Below are 25,254 nucleotides of genomic sequence, written 5' to 3'. Positions count from 1 at the left end.
TTTTGGAATTCGTATCAGCGCCTCAGTACTGTCACTAGTTCAAGATGATAACTCTTCCGCTCTGATATCAAATATTCAAATTGATCTGATAAAATGGAATTTGCTGCTCCTTTCGCCACAGGGAAGTATTCATGTGATTAAAATTAATACCCTTTCCAAATTGGTATACTTGGCACAAATGATCCCCTATCCTATCCCCTCGGGGATGTGATGCAATCTGGATCGACATTTTCGGGAAATGTATCTGGTGCCACAAGAAGGCTAGGCTAAAACATGAGTGGCTTGCGCCTCGAAACAGGATGAACTATGCAGCTATGAGGGTATCCATGAAAATAAAAAATAGAGTGGATTTGTAATGATAATCAGTATGTAACTTAAAACCAAGTATTTATTTATATTTATTTTTATTCTTATAACGCGCCTTGGGCCTCAGGGCGCACAAAAACACAGACATAGACAAGACAACAAAGAGAAAGCCAGCAGGAGCAAAAAGGGGTCATAAGGATCACTCCATGTTAAAAAGGTAGGTTTCTATGGCTTTTTTGAATAGGAGGTATTTTTGGATCTGTCGTAGCCCAGCCGGCAGGGCATTCCAGAGTAGAGGGCCCTGAACGTCAAGCGTGGTGCTTCCAAATTTTGCAGTCTTAAATCTGGGGGAAGCAAGGACTGTGGCAGAGGAGGAGCCAAGATTTCTTCCATTGCTCTTGATGTTAATGCGTTCAGACAAGTAGATGGGGCTGCTGAAAGAGAGGCATTTATGTGTTGTAGTAAGTGTGTAATGCGATGTTTAACTGGAAGCCAATTAAGCTTCTTCCTGAAGGTGGAGATATGGGAGCGGCGAGATTGATTGAAAATGGTCCGCACGGCATTGTTCTGGGCCATTTGTAAGGATTGAATATTTGCGGCAGGGCAGTAGTGCCAGACAATAGACTGTTGCAATAGTCTAGTCTGGAGTTTATCAATGCCGTGGAAAGAAGAGCACAGTTTTCGGCTGTTAGAAATGGACCCATGTAACTGATTCACTTATTTATTAAGTATGGCTTTGGGGGACTCAACTTGGCAGCACAAGAAACAAAGCTACCTGGTAGAACTGCTGATGAGAACCTTTCTGTTTAAATTCTTGTTGCATTAACTGAGTCGAGCAGAAATATTTGCTTGCTTGCGTACAGTAAGAACTTTGGTCCCGATAGCAGAACGTTTGTGTCTGTACTTGGTGTGAGCATAGAAAACTTGACTCGTGTGCTGTCTGTTTTTGGAATTAAATGAATAAAAGACTAGAGGAAAATGCTGAAACTCCTGCTTCTTAAAGATCATCTATTGAAGATGGACAAAAGGGATTTCAACTGTTTAAACAGATATTGCTACGGCAGCGCAAACAGCCTTTAAAGATTTGCACAGAAAACTTTAATGAATAGCGCGTTTCATGCAGCAAGTGCTGTTTCAAGATGAAGTCGGTGCTAAAAGTATATGCATATATACAAACTACTCCCAAATCCACAACAAGCATGGACATTAAATAAGACTGCCTATAATCCAATAGAGTGCGGCAAGGCTGAAACAGGAAAGGAGAAAACACCTAAACATAGTAAACAGATGAAACATTTATGGATTCCTCTCCTGTCAGAGGAATTGACAGTTAAGGGAGGCTATGGATATTGTGACAGATTGCAACCTGGTTTCCAAATTTACACCTAAATCATTGTTCTCTGCTATTTTGCTGTCTAGAAATTCTATTGATGTCTTCCAACTGGCAGGTAAATAAGACCTTGACGATGGGAGGAGAATTTCAGCCATTCTAGAAGACATCAAGTAAATAACTTGAGTGTGTTAGAATGTAAGACATTAATGAGCGGACATGAAAATTATAAATGTTTAATAAGGGAGGTGGCTAAGGGAGGTAATGTGGTGTTGAACAAAATGGATTATATCAATGAAGGATAGAGACACTTGAATATAAGAGTAGCTTATACACAATTGGAACCTGATCCTACATCACAAATGAATGCAGACCTTTCTGGTATGCTGTTGCAGTAGTATCAGCAGGGTTTACTCAGTAAGGAAGAATTCAAATTCCTCAAATGTAGATCACCACACATCATTCCTGTACCTTTTACCAAAGATCCATAAGGAAATCAAATTTCCCCAAATGTTATCTTGTGGTTTGGCTCATGTACAGATAAGGTTTCTGGGTACACTGATTAATGTTTACAGGTGTATGCTATTGCCCTTCCTTTTCACATACGGGACATTATGGATGTGCCCAATTGGTAGCAGCACATGACTGCCCAATTTTAATCTGACATGAGATGTTGCATCATTATTTACATCCATCAGATTAACGGCAGTAAGATGATATTTACGGACTAGGCTTGCATTTTACATATGCCATACATAAATATGATATATTATGATTGACTTCATACTTAAATATATTTTCATGTTTAATGACAATTGTTTCCCCCAGGTATGTTGCACAGCTATGGAGGCAAAGTTTCCCCTGGCATATACAAATGTATTCTTCAGCTAATTTAAATGTCAACATACCTGGTATACTCCAGAGGCAGATTACAGAGATAATATAGCCCTATGGATTAGGTGTATGTATGACATACTGGTAATCTTGGAAGGAGAGGAAGAGAAATTGGATGAGTTCATCATACATTTAAATAACAATGATCATAATTTAAAATGCATCAGTCATGTAAGCAAGGACAGGTTAATTTGCCTAGATTTGGAGATTTATTTCTATCAATAGGCAATTAGAGATTCACATTCATCGTAAGGTTATTGCTACAACTGGAGTTCTACTGACATCCCGAGCATACACATGTTACCTGCAGAAATTGATCAGAAGCCTCCCTTATAGGGAGATAATCATAGTTTGTAGCAACGATAGATGTGACAAAGATTTTGTGACAGGCAGGTTGGAGATTGATGAGGTTCAAAGGAAGGGGCTCCAGCAAAATAAAGCTATTGCAGACAAAATGGCACATAACATATTATTTGTGCCCAAAACGGCGAATCAGCATGTTTTTGACAATCAGAAATGCATTTGTTTCATAACTACATACATGGACGATTGTGCTAGGATCTGGAGTATATTGAAAACATAATTTGCACTTGGCAAAGAGTTGAAGAATTGCATTGACAAACAGCCACACATTTTCTTCAACAAGAATACAACTATACGTGCCAGGTTATGGTTCAATGTAATTAGATCATTAGGTGCTGATGCAGGAAAGACATGGCTACCGCCACAACCAAAAGGTGTATTCACGTGTGAAAAATGTAGCATTTCTCAATTTGACAAAGACAGAACAAGTACATTTAATTATGATGTCAAAAGGGTTTATGAGATCAATAGTTTTAACAATTGTTCAACAATGTTTGTTTATATTCTCATTTGCCCTAAATACCCTAAAATATATGTGGGGAGCACTATTGGAATAAAGGAATTGCTGAACAACTGTATGATTTCAAGGGGCAGGAAATCCATTCGCCAATATACTGCACCTTAGAACATCAAGGAATGTATACTACTGTAAAGGGTTTGGCTATTGAACATGACACAATCCCCAAAAGTGGGGAAAAGAGGGGTAACCATGAGTTTAAACTTTTGCAAGCCTGAGGCAAAATGGTTGCTGACCCAGAGATGTGCAGAGTATGAGTTAAATGTTCACCAGGAGAGTGGGGAGCCTTGATACATTATCTTTTGTATGGACATTTCTGCATGAAAAACAGTTTGTAGGGTATCTGAGGCCCATCATTTTGAATGTTCAGTTACTGATCAGAGCCATTTTTGTGTAGCACAAGAGCTTTATAAATCATTTTGCTATGCAACTAGAGCAGTACTGACATCGGGCAGATTTATTTTGACTTTGTCTGATCACTTATGGATGTTCATCACTTGTGTTTTTAAGTGATATGTCCTTTTTTGTATTTTGAATCACTGTGAATCCTGCATAAAACATCTAAGCTGTGTTTTAAAATGATCAAATCTCAAAGCCCTTTCCTTCCTTCATGAAGTGGGAACTGGTTTTGTCAATTTATTAGGTGTATGCAACTTTTCCTGTGTGTGTCTGCCTTGGAGCACTCAGTTGGATTGGATTGAGTCTTTCTTCCATGTCCATGCTGGTCATGGAATTTGTAGTTAAATAGTCTGTGAGTATGTATATATAGCACTGGCAGGTTGGTTCTGGTTGTACGTGCTAGCCTCGATGGTAATTATGATTACATTAATCGTATATTGGATCAGCACAAAGATTGGTTTATTGTTGTACACTTGATGGTATGGTTCAGCCAAAACGTGTTTCGACACTGGGTCTCTGTCAAGGCAAAACTGGCGTCTTAGACTGACCATGATGGTCGCAGATAATGTTTGGGTTCTACCGGTATTTGTTTTTAGAGAAAAAGCAATCCTAAATTGGAAGCACTTAGTCTTGTCAAGGTTCTGCAAAGTGGCAGTATTTCTCGCATTTAGCCCCTTACGTACGAGATGCGAGGGAGGATTCCTTACAGGACACACCTCTTCAATTAGAAACTTTTTGCCAGGAAATACTGGAAGGGCGTGGCAGCTGTAAGTAGCAACATAACCATGCATCTGAGAAGCGGATGGTGAGTGGGGTGTCAGTAAAGAACCATAGAAAAAGATATAGGGAAAACAAGTCTATCCGTTTTGACCTCTGGTTCTCTATGGGTGCAAATAATGGAAAATTGTTATTTGGGATAGTGAGTCATGAAGTTACAATGGCTGTTTAAACAATTTTTAAGTTCATTGAAAATCTTCATGCATTTGTATTCATATGTTTTTCAAGCATTTTCTGTCCTAAATTTACCTTTCAGCACTGCAATTTCAAAGTCATTGAAGGTGTGATTTGGTACCAAAAGTGCTCACTGATGGGCGTGTACTTACTTAATCACCTGAAGTTTTGTCTCTGTAGATTCAGCCGTTTATGACTACATTAGTGGATGAATCTACTAGCCATTTTCTCGAACATAGTAGCCCCTAGCGGGTTATTTCGTGCACATAATCAGATGCACAACATTGCTGGATGCAAATTTGAAACTTCCTATAATGTTGTAATCCTGTCCATGTGGGGTATCTTGATTGTATCTGAACTGTAGATGTGTGGACATGTCAAGCCTTTTTTGACATTGCATGTCTTTGTTCCGTTTTGTTTGCAATGTGGATCTAACTTGATTCTTATAATTTCTCTGAGATTGGCTGGCTGGCTGGCTGTCTGAAAACAAAGAGGGGCATTTCAGAGAACATCTCATACAGATGTTCATCTTTTTCAAGAATGGTTTGCAGTTCTTGAGCAATATTGCAGAGGGATTTCAACTCTGAATTGTATGTGACAACCAGTGTCATTATAATTTGTGCCCCTTTTTCTCTGTATTCCAAGAGGTTGCTGAGTGGGATTCTTGTTGCCCGGTGGATTTGTCTGTCCACAATTCTGCAGTTGTATCCATGGTTTAAGAAGGCAGATATCAGAACTTGTATGTTTTTATACCAGGCCATGTGTATGAGCATATTCGGTTGTAGCTTATTGCCTGGCTGAATTTTGTAGCATGCTTTGTGTGGGCTGGCGGAAGCTAACGCAAAGGACGAAAGTAAATTAGCTATGATGCTGCATGCTCACTTTTCCGGTTCAGGACACCTATTGCACTTATTAAGGAAAATTACCAAGGCGGCTAGCGCAGGTAGTCTTGATTTTATTAAAGACACGGAGGCGAGCATTATGCTCATCTCTTTTATTGATACTTCCCATAGCAGCCACATTTCAAAACTCTGAACTTCAAAACTTCAAACTTTCTTCTCTTTTTGCAAAACAACAGAACAAAAATAGAAAGGAAACAGTCCACAAGCTACTGCAACTTGGGACTACAAATCCCCACAAGTCCTCAAGGTCCTTGTAGTCTTGACCTCCACCACTACACCAATCCACGGTCAGCACAGTCCATGCCTCACATCCTTTCCAAAGACCTTCCTCTTTCTTTGATGATTTCACAACCATAAACTGCGAACTCCTTTAACATGAACTGGCAACAACTAGACACATTTGCAAACAATTCCATGTGTACTCGTTCCCTCTTCCCCTTCGAGGCACCTCCTCCTACAGCTGTTCTTGGCCTCCTCCCCTAGAACCAAATCTGAAAATAAATCATTACGGCGGGAGTACCCGGTCTCCAGTTATGAGACATCAACAAGATAGCTAAACAGATCATTCAAAACATCCATCACTCCATTTAAATTATCAATTTTACCCTCAAGATGACCACCTTACATCATCATCTATTCCTTCCCTGCGCACAAGGGTGGGAATAATGCTCGCCTCCATGTCTTTAATAGAATCAAGACTACCTGCGCTAGCCGCCTTGGTAATCTTCATTCTATGACAAGACCAGAGGCGATCATTATGCTTGTTCAAAGCTTTCCAACACCATTTTAGCCAAAGAATCTACTGGTTTGAAATAGAAAGTTTTAAACGTAGATTCCGAAGCCCAATCTGCTGCTTTTAAAATACCCTGCAAAGACACTCCTGCCGCAAAAGCTCTGGAAGCTATAGCTCCTCTCACTGAATGTACTCCAAACATGTCTAAGTCAATGCACGCCCAGCACATGACTTCCCGAACCCATCTAGATATGGTGGCTGTAGCTACAGCGTCAAAAGGCCTCCTACGTGCAATCAGTAACTGCCGCACACCAGCTGGTCTCTCACTCTCGGTCACTCTTTCGTACTCTTTAATGCAACGCGGCACACACAACTTGGGCTCATCTGGAAAGTATGGTTATGAAATAACTTTAGAAGTGCTCTTAGTTCTCTGCGCAAATTGAAACGCTAAACCATCCAGATAGAAGATATTCCCGTCTACTTCCAAGGCTTTCACATCCGAAACCCTTCTACATGACACTAAACACAATAACATAGCTAACTTGCCCGACAAGCACTTAGCTGGCAAACTATTGTTGTCCGGCCACTGCTTAAAGAGTCGGAAAACCTTTTCGACGTCCCACAGTATTTGGGAACTGGCGGCTTCCGCATCTTCACACCTCTCAATAGTCTAACCACCTCTGGATGTTCCCCAATAGGACGACCCTCGATCTATACACTCACAGCATATGGAAAGCTTTCCCACTCGCCGACATCTTCACCAGAAAATTGAGTACATGTACTCCAGATGCTGAAACGGGATGAATACATTGCTGTCCGCACCATCCTGCCCATTTCTCCCAAGCGGCGTCGTAGCTCCTAACGGTAGAAGGTGCCCAGGAATCCCTGATAAAATCTGCAGCCTCTCTCGAAAGGCCTCACAAATCCCATAGTCTCCTGAAATCCTGCAGGCTAACAGATGCAGAGTTCCCACCTGAACTAAGGGATGCCTCTGACCAGATGGGTTGCAAAGCAGGTCTGCCCCCCATGGAATTAGTCTCAGAAAATCCGAGGAAAGTTCCATCAGAGTCGGAAACCAGGCTTGAGACTTCCAGAGCGGCGTCACAATTACAACCTCTGCACGCTCTCAACGTACCTTAGCCAGGGTCCTCATTATCATTATGAAAGGGGGAAATGCATATTGCAGAGCGCCCCTCCAATTGTGCAGGAAAGCATCCGTCCCTAATGCCTCGGGGTCTAGCCTCCAGCTGTAAAACCTCGACACCTGCGTGTTCAATCTTGAGGAAAACAGGTCTATCTCTTTCAGACCCCATAGTCCCTGCAACTGCTCGAACACTCTCCTGTGCAACCTCCAGTCGCTGGAATCCATTAGATATCTGGAGTTCCAGTCCGCTATCGTGTTCTGAACTCCTGGGAGATGCTCTGCTGCTATCACTAATCTCTTCTGCAGGCAGTAATGCCAGACGTCCTTTGCTATCGCTGCTAACATCCTCAACTTCGTACCCCCAACTTGTTTATATAGCGCACTGCTGATATATTGTCCATTCGAGGGGATTGGGTCCTCTGACGTATTCCATATCTATGACAGTAATCACCACAGCTGTGCTGCTTCGGAAAATCTTTCGGCTCCTGCGTCGATGATGTCGATACGCCGCCCACGAGGATCTCCTCCGACAGCTGACATCACTGGATGTTATAAGTATGACGCACGACGCCCGTAGCCTCAGTTCCGTTTTCGTTTCGGAGATCTCGGCGCGTCTCGACTCTTTTGAGTTTCTGTTCTTTATCGGTTCTTCGAACCTGTTAGTTTGTCTACCTCATCTTCCACCTCGCGTCCGGGTTTTAGGAAGTGCGGGGACTGTGGGTCCAAGATGTCGGTGACGGACTCGCACAACGCCTGCCTCTGGTGCCTCGGGGAGGCCCATGACACGGATGATTGTGTTGACTGCCAGTCGCTTACGTCCAAAGCCTTGCGGGAGCAGCACAAGAAGAAACTGTCGGTAGGTAAGGTGTCCAAAGACGGAAGTCGAGGTCTGCAGGGCGTTCGAACGGACGATTCGAGGGGCGACTCTCCGCATCGTCGTCGGAAGTCCAGTGGGTCTCGGTCCCGGAGTAGGTCCCACCACCCCTCTGCCTCTTCGACGCACTCCCGGAAGCACCGTCATCGGTCACCTTCCCCGTCCTCATCCGAGGACTCCGCTCATCGGCGGGTCTCTTATCCCACCAAGCATGCGATACCGGAGGAATGGGCTTCCTTTGGTAAGAAAATGCTAGTGATTCTTGAATCGCAAGGCACTGGTCCGTCCGCGCCTCTGAGTGGGGTCGGTCATGATCGGTCGAGAGACGCCGCTCGTACGCCTTCAGGCTCGGGTGGTCGGCACGATTTGCGGGAAAGGTCCCGCTCGGACAAGGGGAATCGTTCTCGTCATGCCCATTCCAGGTCCCGGTCCTCGACGCGCTCGAGACCGTGTGCACCTGTGGTGTCTTCGAGGAAGACATCGACGCCTGTGGCGCCGAGGTCATCGACGGACTCTTTCGAGGCTCCGCCTCTGAAGAAGTCGTCGATGCCATCGGCGGCCAGGCTGTCGAGGGACATGCTCAGGGCTCCGCCCTCGAGGCCTGTGTCGACGCCGTTGATGCTGTCGGCGCCGCGTTCGACGTCGACGCCGAATCAATCGACGCCTTTCGAGGCAGTTTCGACGGGGGTACCCCGGGGCACGGTGGAACCCCCTAGAAAGGCTCTGGCCAAGGTCAAGCATGGCTTTGTTCCCCATTCTGTGCCCCCTTACCGCCATCTTGAATACATTTCAGAGGTGGATGAGGGCTCTGATGATGGCATGGTTCCTGATACAGTGCCAGATGAGATTCTCTCGGGACATAGCCAGATTGAGGACCTGCGTTAGTCCCTGCACGACGCCAGTGGTCTGGACACTTCTCCGGAGGTGGAGTTTTGTAAACCTGAGCCTGGCACTCATGCCGACTCCTCGTACCGGCGCCTTATGTCTAGGGTCACCGAGTACTTGGGGTGGTCTGCTCCCCCAGGGGATTTTCTTCAGGATGACCTTATGGATATCCTTGACCAAGGTACACCAACTGACCCGGTACTGCTGTTCCATAGGGCTCTACAGAGGAGGGTGGCAGTGGCTTGGACTGCTACGTAGAGTCTCCCGGCAGTGGGCAAGTCTTTGCCACGAAAATACCGCCCAGCCAGTAGCGACCTCTGCTACTTGACCAAGCACCCGACTCCGGAGAGTTTGGTGGTGCAGGCGGCTACGGCCCCAGCAAAGCAGGCGTCGTATCCTACCATCCCTCCTGATGGGGACGACAAGCGTTTTGATGGTTGGACAAAGAAAGTGTTTTCTTCTGGGGGTATGGCGTTTCAGGCAGCCAACTCTGTGTGTGCCTTGTCTAGTTTCACGCACACTCTGTGGAACTGTGTTTCCTTAGTGGCTGAACATATTCCCGAAGGGGACGAACGGGATGGTTTCCTTGCTATGGTCCAGGATAGCAAGGATGCCATGTGTGAGGCCGTTCAGTCGGGTTTGGACATGGAAGATTGCGTCGGCCGGTCCATGGCGGCGAGCACCGTAATACGCAGGTTTGCGTGGTTGCGGAAGTCGGGGTTTGCTCGTGATGTGCAGGCCCGGCTCCTCAACATGCTCTTTGACGGGGAACATCTTTTTGGCAGCAAGGCTGACAAGAGCCTTGAGAGGTTGCAGACCTCCAAAGCTGCAGCAAAGTCGTTGGGTGCTGCAGTTCGACAACCTCCACCTTCTCGTCTTAGGTGACAGCAATGGAGGGGAGGTTCCTTTCGTTATTACTCATCCTTTGGTAAAGTGAGAGGAGCTGCCAGTCAAAGGGGCCACCGTAGGAGTGCCAGAGGTGGAAAACAAGGTACTCGAGGTGCCAAGGCCACTCTGGCAGTTGCCTCTTTGCCCTCAGGCAACGCCGCAGCCGCTTCAGCTCAGTCATGAGGCCATGTCCCATGGTTCGCCGGTTGGGGGAAGGCTGGCGCAGCATCTTGTGGAGCGGCGTGCCTTTACTTCAGATGTGTGGGTTCTGGAGATCATAGCCCACGGCTACTGTCTTCCTTTCCGGCAAAGGCCTTACGACAATCCACCGGGGAGTCTCTCTTTGAAGAGTCTGGATCCACTCCTTGCGCAGGAAATTCAAACTCTGCTGGAGAAAGGCACCATAGAACTGGTGCCTGTAGCGGAGAGGAACAAGGGATGGTATTCCTCTTATCTTTTGATTTCCAAGAAAGACGGGGGATTGAGGCCCATCATGGACTTGCGCGGTTTGAACACACTCCTCAGGAAGGACAAGTTCAAGATGGTTACTCTCACTCAAGTCCTCCAGGCCCTTCAACCTCAGGACTTGTTGGTGTCTCACGACCTCAACAACGCTTATTTTCATGTGCCGATCCATCCAAAGCACAAGAAGTACCTGAGGTTCGTGGTTGGCGACTCGCACTTTCAGTTTCGGGTCCTGCTGTTCGGATTGATCTCCGCCCGAGAGTCTTCACCAAGCTCACGGTAGTGGTGCAGCGCATCTCAGGAAAGGGGGGATTCACGTCTACCCCTACCTGGACGATTGGTTGACCAGGGCACGCTCTCCTGAGCAGGTCCTGGATCATCTGTCAGTCACCTGCCACTCCCTCCATAAGCTCCAACTTCTTTAAGTTGATCTTCTCCCTCAACTTAAAGAAGTACCATTTGACACCAACTCAGAGGCTCCAGTACATCGGAGCAGTGCTCAACACGGCACTGGGGCAGTGTTTTCCTCCCCAGGTGAGGGCTCATCACATTCAGTAGATGGTGCACAAGTTTCAGCTTGCCCAGAGTCTCCCAGCGTTCGAGTTCTTGAGATTGCTCGGCCTCATGGCATCCTGCATTCTTCTGGTGCCAGAGACCAGGTTGTGGATGAGATCTTTGCAATGGGCACTCAAGCTCCAGTGGTCTCAGTCCTCTGGCAGGATGTCGGACCCTGTTCAGGTGCCGTCCTCGGTCCCCCAGGACCTTCTGTGGTGGGCCGTGGAAGACAATCTGATGAAGGGAGCTCCTTTTTGGCTACCTTGGCCGGAGGTGACGATCGTGACGGACGCATCCCTCACGGGATGGGGAGCTCATGCCAATGAGAGTTGACTGTCAGCAGTCGTTGGTCTCCGTCGGAGTCCAGACTCCATATCAATCTGTTGGAGCTGAGGGCCGTCAGGCTTGCCCTGAAGGCTTTTCTGCCGACTGTGCGAGGAAAGAATGTCCTGATCCTGATCCTAACGGACAACACAGTGGCCATGCACTACCTCAACAAAAAGGGGGGGGCAAGGTCACTTCCTCTGTGCAGGGAGGCGATGCAGCTCTGGTTCTGGGCAATCCAGCAGGAAGTTTCGATCTCGGCAGTTCATCTGGCCGGAGACGAAAACGAGACGGCGGATGCTCTGAGCAGGCAGAGCGCGACCTCTCACGAGTGGGAGTTGGCTCAGGAAATTCTCTTGGAGATCTTCGCCCTTTGGGGGACCCCTCAAGTGCATCTCTTCGCCTCCGGTGTCAACCGGAAGTGCGAAAGGTTCTGCTCACGGGAATTTCCTCCAAAAGAAGCTTTAGGAGACAAGTTCGTAGTGGAGTGGTCTTACCCACTGCTGTACGCATTTCCTCCAGTCCCCGTCATCCCGCAAGTGCTGCGAAGGTAACGAATGTTCGTTTCCCGGATGATCCTCATTGCTCCGTCGTGGGCCCGGAGGACGTGGCACCCAGACCTTCTCGACTTGTCCGTCTGCCCTCCACGCCTACCGAGACGATCTGCTCTCACGGGAGGGGGGGTCAGGTTCTCCATCCAGAGGTCAGATCCCTCAACCTTCACGCTTGGTTTCTGAAAGGTTGAGTTATAAGGATTGGGACGTCCCTGAAGACGTAATGGAGGTGTTGCTTTCGGCCAGAAGGCCTGCAACTAAGTCCCTGTACCGTTGCTGTTGGCGAAAGTTCTTGCGACTGGTGCAGGGTTAAGAATGTGGATCCTTTTGCATATGACATTCCTGTGGTTCTGTCTTTTTTGCTTTCTTTAGCCCACAGGGGCTTGCAAGTGGGTACGGTTAAAGGTTACCTGGCGGCGCTGTCCATATTTAAGCGCTCGTCTGAAGTGTTCTTATTTTAAAATCCCTTTAATTTCTCAGTTTCTAAAAGGGCTCACTAATGTGTTCCCTCCGTCACCTTTCCAGGTGCCCGGTTGGGATTTGAACCTTGTCCTCAAGTTTCTGATGGGTGCTCCGTTTGAGCCTTTGCATTCTTGCCCTTTGAGACTGTTAACTCTTAAAACTGTATTTTTGGTTGCGGTCACTTCCGCTCGCAGAGTGAGTGAGTTACAGGCACTTTCAGTTAAGCCACCCTTCACTGTATTTCATAAGGACAGGGTTGTCCTTAGAGTTCGTCCTTCCTTTCTTCCGAAGGTGGTGTCGGAATTTCATTTAGGCCAGAAGGTTGTTCTTCCAGCATTTCATCCTCCTCCACATCCTGGTAAGGAAGAGGAGAGGCTCCATAGGCTCGATCCTAGAAGAGCTTTAAGGTTTTATATTTCTTGCATGTCACGGGTCAGAGAGGACGATCAACTCTTCATTGGTTACACCGTTAAGTGTTTGGGACAAGCTGTGTCTAAGCAGACTTTGTCTCGCTGGATTATTCTGTCTATTTCTGAGTGTTACCGCTTGGCGGGTTAGGACCCACTGGTCGGCTTTCGGGCCCATTCTACCAGGGATATGGCTGCCTCTACTGCCCTACAGAGGGGTGTTCCTATTCGTAACATCTGTGACACAGCCACCTGGGCTTCGGTTCATACTTTTGTACATCACTACTCCCTCGATTCCATCCGTGGGCAGGATCTGGCCTTTGGCAAGGTGGTCCTTTTGCTCCGCAATTTGATTGGGCATTCTAAATTTCTTTTGCTAAATTCTTTTCCCACCTCCTTGCATTGGTACTGCTTTGGGAGTCTGTCATAGATATGGAATATGTCGAAGGACCCAATCCCCTCGAAGAACAAGTTACTCTCTTACCTGGTAATGTTCTTTCGATGGGATGGTCCGACGACGTATTCCATATCGCTCCCTCCCTGCCTTCCCCGCTACAGAATTTCTTATGCGATTGAAGCTTACGTTTCCGCAAGGCTTTGTGTGGTCAGACTGGCAGAAGACTGGTGCCACACGTTCTGGGGAAAAAACTACAACTGAGGCTATGGGCGTCGTGCGTCCTACTTATAACATCCAGTGACGTCGGCCGTCGGGGGAGGTCCTCGAGGGTGGCGTATCGACGTCGTCAACACAGGACGCAGACGCCGAAAGATTTTCCGAAGCAGCACAGCTGTGGTGATTACTGTCATAGATATGGAATACGTCATTGGACCATCCCATCGAAAGAACGTTACCAGGTAAGAGAGTAACTTGTTCTTCCCAATAGAATGCAACAATTTACCCTGTCCTTTGCAAATGCTCGCACTGTGAACGAACCTGCCAATAACTAGACAATTTATATGTAGCCTCAACTCTTCTTCTGACCAGCGACCTCCTGTCTGCATCTGACCACACCTTGCGCCCCAGCCTGCTCTGCTTGCGTCTGACTCTGACTATCTCCGGCACGTCCCCGAAGATAGCCTTGCCATTCCAGGCCTCCATATTCTGAAGCCACCACTGCAATTCTACTCTCCCTGCCTCGTCCTGAGGAACTAACTGGTGATATCTTACACCCCCTTGCAGGTGCTTGATCTTCAACCTCTGAAGCGCTCTGTAGTGCAGAGGTCCCGGAAAGATTGCTTGAATAGAAAATGCGAGGAGCCCTACTATGCGAGCCAAACGCTGCAACAAAATGACCACCTTCTCCATAGTTATCCTCAGCTCCTTCTTTATACTTCTCATTTTCTGCTGGGGCAACTCTAAGGTGGCCTTTCTGGAGTCCAGAACAAATCCCAGGAACTCCATCCTCTGTCTCGGGTCGAGCTCCGATTTCTCCTGATTGATCTGGAATCATAGGGAGGACAGCAGGCTGCTGACCGAGATCACCTGCTCCTTCAGGACCCATTTGCTCTGGGGCAGTATCAAGATATCGTCTAAGTAAATAATAATCCTGATACCTCTGCTACTGATGGCTTCTGCTACCGGTTTCATCACTTTCGTGAAAGCCCAGTGTGCAGAGGCTAGCCCGAAATGGAGACACGCGTAGCGCTAGCGTCGCTTCTTCCAGAAGAATCTGAGATAATCCCTGAACCCTTGATCTATCGGGATGGTAAGGTAGGTGTCCTTCAAATCTAGTCTCGCCAGCCATTCTGCTTTGCAGAGCAAATCCCTCAAAAGATGGATACCCTCCATCTTGAAATGCCTGTAAACCAGCCACCCGTTTAACTCTTTAAAATGATCACCGGCCTTGACTTCCCATTCCTGTGAACCAGGAACATATTGCTGTAAAACCTGACACTCTCGTCTGGACGCCTCTCTATCGCCCCTTTTTCTGCTAGCGCGCAAAGCTCCTTGTCAAGGAGCAACTCCTCCTCTTTCGGCATCCTCATAATGGTTGGAACCAGGCCTGACGTGGTGTACTCGCAAATTCCTATCGCAGCCCCAATACTGCTTGCAAAACCCAAGCATCGCCTGATATCATGCTACGCCACCTGTCTATACATAACGCTGTGCGCCCCCCTACTTTGGGGTAGCCTTCGCTCTGTGCGCTTACCTCCGGCAGGACTCTGTTGTCGGAAATTTCCTCTGCCTCTTCTCCTACAAAAACTTCTCCCTCTGGCGGGGAAGAAGGTGTCGTGCTGCCCACTCTCCCAGTACTGTGTCCTGTGTCCTTGAGGCCGTCTTGTAAAGGAGCGACCGGCCGTGCGGCCCATGTTGCCACCAGTCATGGCGAAAACTTGCCCCCGGAAAGATCTTACAAATGGAGGATTGCACTTTCTCCAGCGCTGTGTATGTTCCCACGAAGCGGGACATCTCTTTAACAAACGCCTCACCAAACAGCCCTGTAGCTGCTTGGCCTGCCTCGTAATTGGCAAAGATCCTAGTTTGTTGTCGATCTTCAACAACAAACTCTGTCGCCTCTCTGCTGAAAGCGCACAGCTGACGTTTCCTAGGAAACAGAACGCTCTCTGCGCCCAGCTGACGAGCGTACCTGGGTAGACTGGAACTCCTGTGTCCCTGCCCCTTTCGGCTAGGTCCATGATCTTTGCATGGGGATATGCCATATCCAACACCTTGACAGGACTTCCAGGCGCGATCAACACCTCGTCTCACATCTTTCGTAGCCTTCATCACAGAAGTGACCATTTTAGCGTCCAACTAATGTGTCTCCATAACCTTAGTTTTAGCAAGGGTGGAGTTAATCGTGGCGGGACTCCCTTTCTCCTGCGCACCTCCTCTTTTCTTGTTTCCGAATCTGACCAGCAGCCTGGATCCTGGTTTGTCGAGGAACCAACTCCGGGGTTCCCATTTATTTGTAAGAATTGTGGGGATGACAAACTCTGGATCAGTTAGGCGCTGGTAGGGTATGGTGGTCCAATGGTCGCTGTTGAACGGAACGATTTGATCAATGATATGGTCCAGTCAGGTCATGGTAATTAATTTGTTTATTTTTGGTTAGTTAGCACTAAAGAAAACATCATTGTAGAAATGAATGACAAGTTTTTGATATGGTAACTCGCTACACAGCTGACGCGCGTTTCAACCTAAGTCTTTTTTAAGGTTGTGATTTGGTGATGTTGTGATGTGCACCGTGAAGTGACATAGTGATACCCATTGTTATTTATGACATATATATATTCCATTGAATATGCATGTATTTAATAAATAGTTTCAGTAATGAGGAATGGAAGCAAATTGTGGCAACAGATTGGTAATTATCAACACCCTTGATCGTGAGTGGTGGTGGCGGGGTGAATAACAGGGCAGAACATATAACAATTGATAGTTACATTTAGGCATGACGAGGTGTATAGTTACAGTTCAGGTGAAATTGAGACAGAGTAAGAGACAACGTACCAAGGGAGACAAAGGAAAAGGAGAGTCAATTAGTTGAGTCAAGGGCAAAAGAATTTGATATGACAGCCTTGTTGAAGGAATGTAGAAGAAGCAGTCTCTTACCCAATTGAGTTAAGGGGTGGACTTCAAAATGCTGTAAGCTGGTCCTCCCAGATAAGGGCGCTAGGGGGGCTGGATAGCCGATCTGAAAAGTAGATAGATAGGGTTCTCAGCAGGGATGGGACCCATGGACGAGTGGCCGATGTTGGATAGATATCAAGCGGTAGAGTTAAGGGTGCTAGGTTGTAGCAATTAGGCAGGAGGCTGGAGAGGGACGTCTATGAGGGGGCGTCTGATGGGAGGCTTACCGTTGGCCGGGTCCGGCGAGTTTGTTGCGTGCGAGCGTTCTCTGAAATCCATGTGCTGTGGATCAGCCCTACTTTCGGAAATTTATAAGAGCATGGCACGGATTGGTTGGTTCATCGAGTGGTGTGATTGGTCTAAGATGGCTGTCCCGCGGGTTGGGAAACTGTCATGGTTTACGTCACAGGGGTGAGATTAGAAAATATAGGGGAATTGCCCAGAACAAGCCTGATCAGGATAGGTACCTGGAAGGAAGTTACATCAATTGCGTCCATAATGCATGTGTAGGCAGAAACTCTCACAGGTTTATGTACGACTGATTACAAGAAAACATGGAAATCATGGTCACTATTTAATCCAAAAGTAATGGCGCGATATTTGCATATCTGCTTTGCTTCTTTCTGGCGTAGTTGGAGTTCTCTATCTCCGCCCCTTATGTCGGTTGATATTTTCTCCAGTCCCACAAAGATGATGTCTTCCTTGTTGTCCCACTGGTGTTCTTCCTGCCAGTGTAATGCCAGTGGATATCTGGTGTCCTGGGAATGTAGGGAATTGAGATGTTCCCTGATCCTTGTTCTGAGTTCTCTTTTAGTACTCCCAATATATTTGCGATTACATACACAGTTAATAGCATAAACCACAAATTTGGATCTACAGTTGATGTATTCTCTGATTGTATGTGTGTCACTGGTACTAAAAGTCAAAGTCTTGGTCGTAGAAACCCACTGGTTTGTTGCTGGTGAGCCAGTTGCCATCAGTTTTTGGAATAGGCGCCATGAATGATGGACTGAGGATGTCTTTGAGTGTTCTGGCCTTGGTATAGGTTAGGATTGGCTTGTCTGGGATCCATGCCTTGATATCTTCATCTATTGATAAGATATGCCAATGTCTCTTCAGAATCTTCTGTACTTGATGGCTATCACTGCAAAACTGGGCAATGTATCTTATTGGGCTGTCATTTGTTACCTGTTTACTGGTGGGTACCTTGGGAGTCAAAAGCGAGCTGCGTTCTCTACTGTTAGCCATAGCTATGGATGCTTGTATTGATTTGGTCCGGGTATCCTCTCTCATGAAAGTGTCTGTTAAGTGTTGCACATTCGTTTCCATATGATGGCCGGCTGCTGCAGTTCCTTTTGGCTCGGAGGAATTTACCTTTGGGGATATTATTGATTACAGATCTTTTGTGAAAGCTGGATGCGTGCAAGATTGAGTTGACTTCTGTCGGTTTCCTATAAGTTGAGGTCATTAGTTCTGTGCCAGCTGGCGTGATAGTGATATTCAGGAAGTCAATGCTCACTTTACTTGAGGTCCCCGTTAGTTCAATCCCAAAATTGTTCTCATTCAAATAGCGTTTGAATGACTCAAGTTCTTCATCTGTACCACACCAGATCATCAGGATGTCGTCAATGTATCGCATGCAAGTGTGGATCAGTTTGTTGAAGTGGTGGTTGGTGAAGGCATGTATTTGTTCATAATGGTGCGTAAATAGGTTGGCCATTGAGGGTGTATATGTCGCACCCATGTCTATGCCTTTTGTTTGCCTGTAGTATTGTTGGTCAAATAGGAAGATAGTATTGGTCAGTGAGAATTCCAGAAATTATTTAGTAAGTTCCAAATGTGACCAGAAGGAGGCTGATGCTTTTGTGAAGGCAAAATCAATGGCCGTAAGGTCTAGTCCGTGGTCTATGGATGTGTAAAGGGCTTTAATATCCAGAGTTACCAGAGTGTAGTCTTGGTTCCACACGATATCCTGCAAAATTAGTAGGGTGTGCATTGTGTCACGTAGGAAAGTTGGTATCTTTGGGACCTCAGGTGCCAGGACGTTGTTGATGTATTTGTTCAAAGGTTCCGTTATCTTCGGACCTTGAGACATGCCCTCTCCTGGGCTGAGCTCTCTCACCTTTCGTTTAGGGACCGTCGTCGTGAGAAGGGATTCCAGCACCTCTAGGCACTCCAGGATGGGTCTGACACCTTGAGATACCGCCACGGCCAGCGAATCTCCCAGGACCCTCTTGAAACTGAGGGACAGGTCCCTGTCAGCGTTCCACTCCTCCTTACTGTATTCAGGAGTAGAACTGGCTTCCTCCATTTCTGCAGAGTTCTGCTCCCTTAGCACTCCTTTTATCTCTTTCTCAAATTCCTTCTTTCTTTATTATTATTATTTTTTGTCCCTTTATACTTCACAGAATATTTTTATTTTTATTTCATTTTTTTATGTGCCACAGTGCCAATGCCTTGCAGAGGCAGTCAGGGCGAGAGGCTTGCTGCAAATTTGATAAAATTGGATGCTCCGTGGACAGAATACTTCACTAACTCAACGGGCACCGAATTCGCTTTGAATAAGCGAAATCGCGCATGCGTGATGACGCGCTGATCACGTGATGTGCCCAAATCGCGGGTGCTTTACTCTAAAGCTACACACACGGTCGCCACTGTCTTACCGGCCCCCTGAACACTATACAATGCAGGGGAGCACCGGTCACCTAACACGAACAAGATGACTCGCGGTCCCGGTGCACTCCCCGCTTCGACTGCTTTCCCTGCCTTCGCCTGGCACTCTGAGCGCAAGAAAACACCTAATGCAAATGAAGTAAGCAAAATAGTGACAACCCTGGGGGACTGATGATCTTGCGCTCATACCACAAAAAAACACTCTAACCTCCCAAATCCTCATGAAAGCACAAAAACCATTAAGAGACTCAAAGACATGACCTATCTGCTCAGGAAGCAGCAAAGACCTTGAGGACTTGTGGGGATTTGTAGTCCCAAGTTGCAGTAGTCTTGTGGACTGTTTCCTTTCTATTTTTGTTCTGTTTTGCAAAAAGAGAAGAAAGTTTGGAGTTTTGAAGTTTAGAGTTTTGAAATGTGGCTGCTATGCGAAGCAGCAATAAAAGCGATAAGCATAATGATCTCCTCCGGTCTTGTCATAGAATAATATAGATCAAAGTACTCAAAAAAATATAGATGGTTGTCAAAAAACAGTCTTCATAAATATTCATGATGCAGTGAAAGACATGGGATGTCCTCCCTTCCCATAAATTGACATAGAATCGATATGTGATATGTGGTGAATTGGTAATTAGTGAATGATCACAGATGAGTACCTAGACCCTCGCTACAGGGGTGATTGTAAATAGGACCCTAAGGGGATGAAGTAATAAGCAGAGTAGAGATAATGGAGACCGGTGAGGACTAGTGTATATGATTCATATAGGGTTCATTTGCTTGTCGGTCTGTCCCTTGTCATCCAGTCTATTGTCCACATATTATCGTTCAGAGGGATTTGTAGTTGTTGATTGGGGAATGAATAAGAGAAATACTTAGGTGTAAAGTTTTGGGAGAACATTTTGTTTATGGAAATACATACGAGAATGATTATACATGTGTGGAAAAACAATAAGTGTATTGGAAAAGATTTCAATTTCAGGATGACGCCTTTCCCTTCTTTCCCCTCACAGACTAAGGTATGGTTTAATACACTGGATGCGGTCACGATTTGCTTGCCCACGGACAGGACCCAGCGCTTTAAAACCACTACGGTGGTCACTCGCGCATTGTAAAAGCCAAATAACATAACCATCTGGTGGAAGGCCTAGTGGAGGTGCATCTTCCTAACCTTCACCCTGCTGGGTGCTAAAGTAAGCTTCCGGGCATATTCTCTGGCAGCCCCAAGCTCCCTCATGATCGTGCGGCATCCCGCTGCTCTTTAAGCCTATTTTCTGCTTTTCCGTTGAAAAACATATTGATCATCTTTTTTGCGGTGAACACCGAAGTTTACTGCACATTTGCGCTATCTGAGCACACTCGCCATTGCACTGCACGAGGTTCACCCCTCTTTAAGATGGCCGCCCTGCTGAATGGGACCTCCCCCACCCCATGCCACCAAGCATAAGACCGCTTGGATTGGCTGCAGCAGTCACCTTAAACCCAATCACACCTCACCGGCAGGCGAGCGCCGGCCCACGAAAGAAGGCCAAAGGAAAAAGGCTCCTGACTGAGCTGACCGAGCGCAACCAATGCCAGACGACGTCCTGCTGTCCCTTTTGCTGCCTGCTCTTCTTCCCATCTGAATTCTATACAAGTCACACGACCTACAGCCACCACCTGCTAACCACAGCAGTAGCCCTTTAAACTGTGAGAGAAATTACACGCCAACTCCAACCTGTCCACGGTGAGTCCTGAACCCGATTCCCCCGTTCTGCTCTACCAACTTCCGCCATGCTTCACCACCTCGGAAAATATTTACTGTATCTGGACATTTTCACACTCTCACGGCACCCCCTCTAACGCCTCCAGTCTCGGACTATGCCTATCACCAATTAACTGAACCGCACCATCTGAACGCTACCGCTATCCACAATCCCCCCACAGATGCTACCATGTCAATCGCAATATACTGCCTATACAACCATGCACTATATCGCTCAATTGTTGCATAGTGTTGTAATGTTTTGTACTAAATTGCCTTGATTACATGCTGCTTGCACAATTGCTGCTCCATAACGCTGTATGTTGCCCCATTTGAATCCAGAGTTACCGGCTGATTTTCATTTTTACTACCAGCATTACCTGTCCTGCATTATTCTACTAACGCTGCACACAATGAGGCTTAATACTATTCTCTACCTCAATGTTGTTCCACAGCCATAAAGCTACTCACCAGCATCACCTCTACATAGCCAGCCCAGCTAACACTAGAACTTTGCTCACTTTGTGATCATTACTGTTTACATTGAAAAATGTAACCTGTTTTGAATTGTATTTTCCGCGTGCATTTTGATCTAGCCAACCACACTCTACTATTGTTCTGTACTCACCCCATGAACTAGCCTATCTCAGCAACTACTCCAAATGAATCTTAATTTATATCTGCCTATTGCACTCTGAACTAGCCTACCACTATAACTGCTTCTAGCTAGTACTGAACTACAAGCACCCTAGAGTACCTACAGTACCTCGAACTAGCCTACCACTATAACTGCTTCTAGCTAGTACTGAACTACAAGCACCCTAGAGTACCTACAGTACCTTGAACTAGCCTGCCACAATAACTGCTTCTAGCTAGTACTGAACTATGGGCACCCTAGAGTACCTACTGTACCTCAAACTTGCCTAACATAGTAAATGCCTGCACTATTACTGAACTGCAAACACCCAAGCGCATGTTGAACCAGCCTACCACAGCCACTGCCTCAATTAGCACTGAACTGGCATTGAATTGGAACCACCTAGTACATTTCTGAACCAGCCGACCACCATAACTGCATTGAACTAACTTGAACCATACTCACAATTTACGACACTGGCACTGAACCTACTTGAACTGTATTCACAATTTACCACACCTGCCTTGCCAAATCTTGCCTGCTTAGTTACTGTATCGCCTACCAAAGCTGGAATTAACTGCTAACCTCCTTCTCACCCACTGGCACTGGCCTCTTACCCGCTGGCTGGAATGCACACTAGCCTAACTCTACTACACTATGTATGTACCAGGCATCTACACAGTCCTATTAAGGACCATTCATCACCTGATCTGCATGACTAGTCACACAAGCCCACATACCTCACCAGCCCTTGACGCAGTAGTGCCACTACCCAACAACATGACTTCTGCTCACTCACTATCCCCCGATGCCCATAGCTAAAACCTACCCAAAACTGCCAGTCCATGCAGCTCCACCTCCAGAAACCTCAGACTCCGCGCTAAGCTACCCAAACGCCAGGTCCACGCTCCCTACTGAAACAAGAAACATTAGGAAACCATGTCCACAAGCCAAACCTACCAATTCTCCCCCTAAAACCCCTCACCTCTCTCACACACCATCACCTAACAACCTCCAACTGAACAAACCTGCTAATGCTCCTCCTAAGTACAATCACAATAATCAAGCCTCATTAAAATCACCTACTGAGACTAATATCCCACACATCAGAAGCGCCCTAATAAAAGCCTGTTCCATAGTAGCTCACGCCACAGAAATAGCAGACCTCTTACAGCTAGAAAAATTGGACTTCCTAGCCATCACTGAATCATGGCTGCACACTGCAGCAGGTCCCGCCCTCATGCTAGCAATCCCAGAGGACTACACAGTAATCAGAGTGGATAGAACCGAGAGCCGAGGCGGAGGCCTCGCTATAATTGCCAAAACTAATGTAGCCATGAGACTCGCCCCATTACACAAACCTGAATCCTGTGAATCCCTCACAGCCAAATTACCTATTGCCGACACCCAAACTCTCACTATCCATCTTCTTTACAGGCCCTCCGGTCACCTGGGGTCATTCGAGGAGGAACTAACTACCATCCTCTCCGATAACTTAAACACGTCCCAAAGCCTCCTTCTAGGTGACTTCAATCTGGGATTCAAAGACCCTAAAGACCAGCATGCCGAATCGCTGGTTCCCTGGCAGAACTAGGTTTCAATCAAAAATTGACACTTCCTACCCATAACAAGGGGGAGAACTCTTGATTGGGTGGCTGACTATAACTGCCATGCCTCCATTACCTCCATTTCTCCTCAGCCATTGTCTGACAACCACCTCCTAACATTCTCACTCGAGGCCCTAACTCCGACTCCCCCTAACAACCGTATGGCCCCCACCATTCCCACTAGGATCAAAAGAAATATTACGGACGAAAAGCTTGTCCCTCTTATTTTACCGACCCTGAACTCAGTAACAGAATCCACTGATCCCCTTACCCTTGTTGATGAATATAACAAAACAATGACCTCAGCACTAGACTCTATCGCCCAACTCAAACTAAGAAAGAGCAAACCTAAAAGGCACCTGAACACGTGGTTCTCCCCGCACCTTAAATCAATTACTCTTGATAAAATGAAAAAGTTAACAGATATGGAGATAATCACCCTCAGACGACACCAAGATTAACCTTAGTAATATAATCTCCCTCTACAAGAAAGAAATTCTTCTAGCCAAGCAAGACTCCTACAACCAGAGAATCTCTCAAGCAAACTCAAGTATAAAAGAACTGTTCACAATCCTTAAAGAATTGGAAACTCCCATCCCAGTCCCAGACACTTGCGTGAAGGATATTAATTGGTGCACCAGTATCCAAAATGCCCTCTGCAATAAAATAGCATCCCTCCAGGTCAAGACTGCCAATAAAAAAGAAATCCTTTACTGCTCAACCCCTGTAACCAGCACCTCCTCGCCCACACAAAAACCTACACATAAACCTTCTCACTGCTTTAGCTTTTCTAAAGTAACCACCTTAGAGGTTGAAAAATTCATACTTGCCCTCAAACCGTCGAACTGCCAAGCCAATCCATGCCCATCCCAAATCATCAAAGACGCAGCCAGACACCTATCACCTTTTATCTCGAAGCTTATTTACACCTCCTTTTCTACTGGTACCATCGCCAGCAACCTCAAAGATTCTTGGATTCTCCCACTACTTAAAAAGCAATCATTGGATACTTCTATACCCACTAATTACAGACCCATCACCACAGTCCCCTTCCTTCTCAAAATCTTAGGCAAGGTAGCATAACTCCAAATACAGCAATACTTAGAACAAAACCACCTCTTGGGAGTCCGCCAGTCTGGCTTCAGACCCACAACATAGGACTGAAACAGCTCTAAGTGACCGTAAGGCACAAATTGGCACACTTGGAGACAATGGTAAAGCCGCTCTACTATTACTACTCCTCGACCTATCAGTGGCATTTCTTTTAGTAAACCATTAAATCCTCTGCAACCACTTGGATTCAGCCGCCCACTTTTCACAAGAAGCGATAGACTGGATACAATAATTCCTAAACAGGACCATGTGTGTCTTCTCAACCTCAGCATCAGCCGACCCCATTGCCATTACCTGCAGGGTGCCCCAGGAATCATGTGTCTCCCCTACCCTGTACAACTTATTCACGAAGCCCCTTTTTGATGATCTCGATGGTCTTGGTATCACCTACACCAACTATGCGGATGATAACCAGATCCTCATACCGCTGATGGGAGAATGAGAAGGATTTGGCCTTGGTGAATAGGGTGACCTCATCATCCGGGCATGGATGGCCTCTCATCGTCTATGGCTGAATGATGACAAGACTGAGATTATAATCCTTGGCACACCCCCCACCCCAATATCAACAAACTTGGCCACAATTACACAAGCTTTATCATAGATGGGAACACAATCAAAGTAACCAAAGAATTCAAAACTTTAGGTTTTTAAGTAGATGCACCCTCTCCTTCAACAGACAGGTCAACTCCATGGCCTCCTCTACTGCCTACACATGTAAACTAATTAGAGCGGCCAAGCCCTTCCTCTCTACCAACAGCTGCACCACCCTGGCAAGAGCCCTAATTTTGTCAAAACTGGATTATTGTAATGCACTATACCTAGGGACCAACAAATACATTGCAAACAAAATCCAGATTTTACAAAACATTGCTCTCAGAGGAGCATTGAGTATCCGTAAAAAAGATCATATCTCTAACATAAGGAGATCTAACAACTGGTTTACCACAATGGACTCA

At 46.4% G+C, this 25,254-nt stretch overlaps 1 protein-coding gene across 3 annotated transcripts in view; it reads left to right on the top strand.

The window, feature by feature from the left end:
• The window catches only part of BORCS5 (BLOC-1 related complex subunit 5), a 628,004-nt gene that overhangs the window by 560,385 nt on the left and 42,365 nt on the right, over positions 1-25,254 (top strand). The window lies entirely within an intron of this gene.

The sequence above is a fragment of the Ambystoma mexicanum genome, chromosome 12 (genome assembly GCF_040938575.1).
Source record: "Ambystoma mexicanum isolate Mex_15411 chromosome 12, UKY_AmexF1_1, whole genome shotgun sequence".
NCBI classification, from domain to species: domain Eukaryota; kingdom Metazoa; phylum Chordata; class Amphibia; order Caudata; family Ambystomatidae; genus Ambystoma; species Ambystoma mexicanum.
This window is presented reverse-complemented; position numbering and strand designations above follow the sequence as displayed.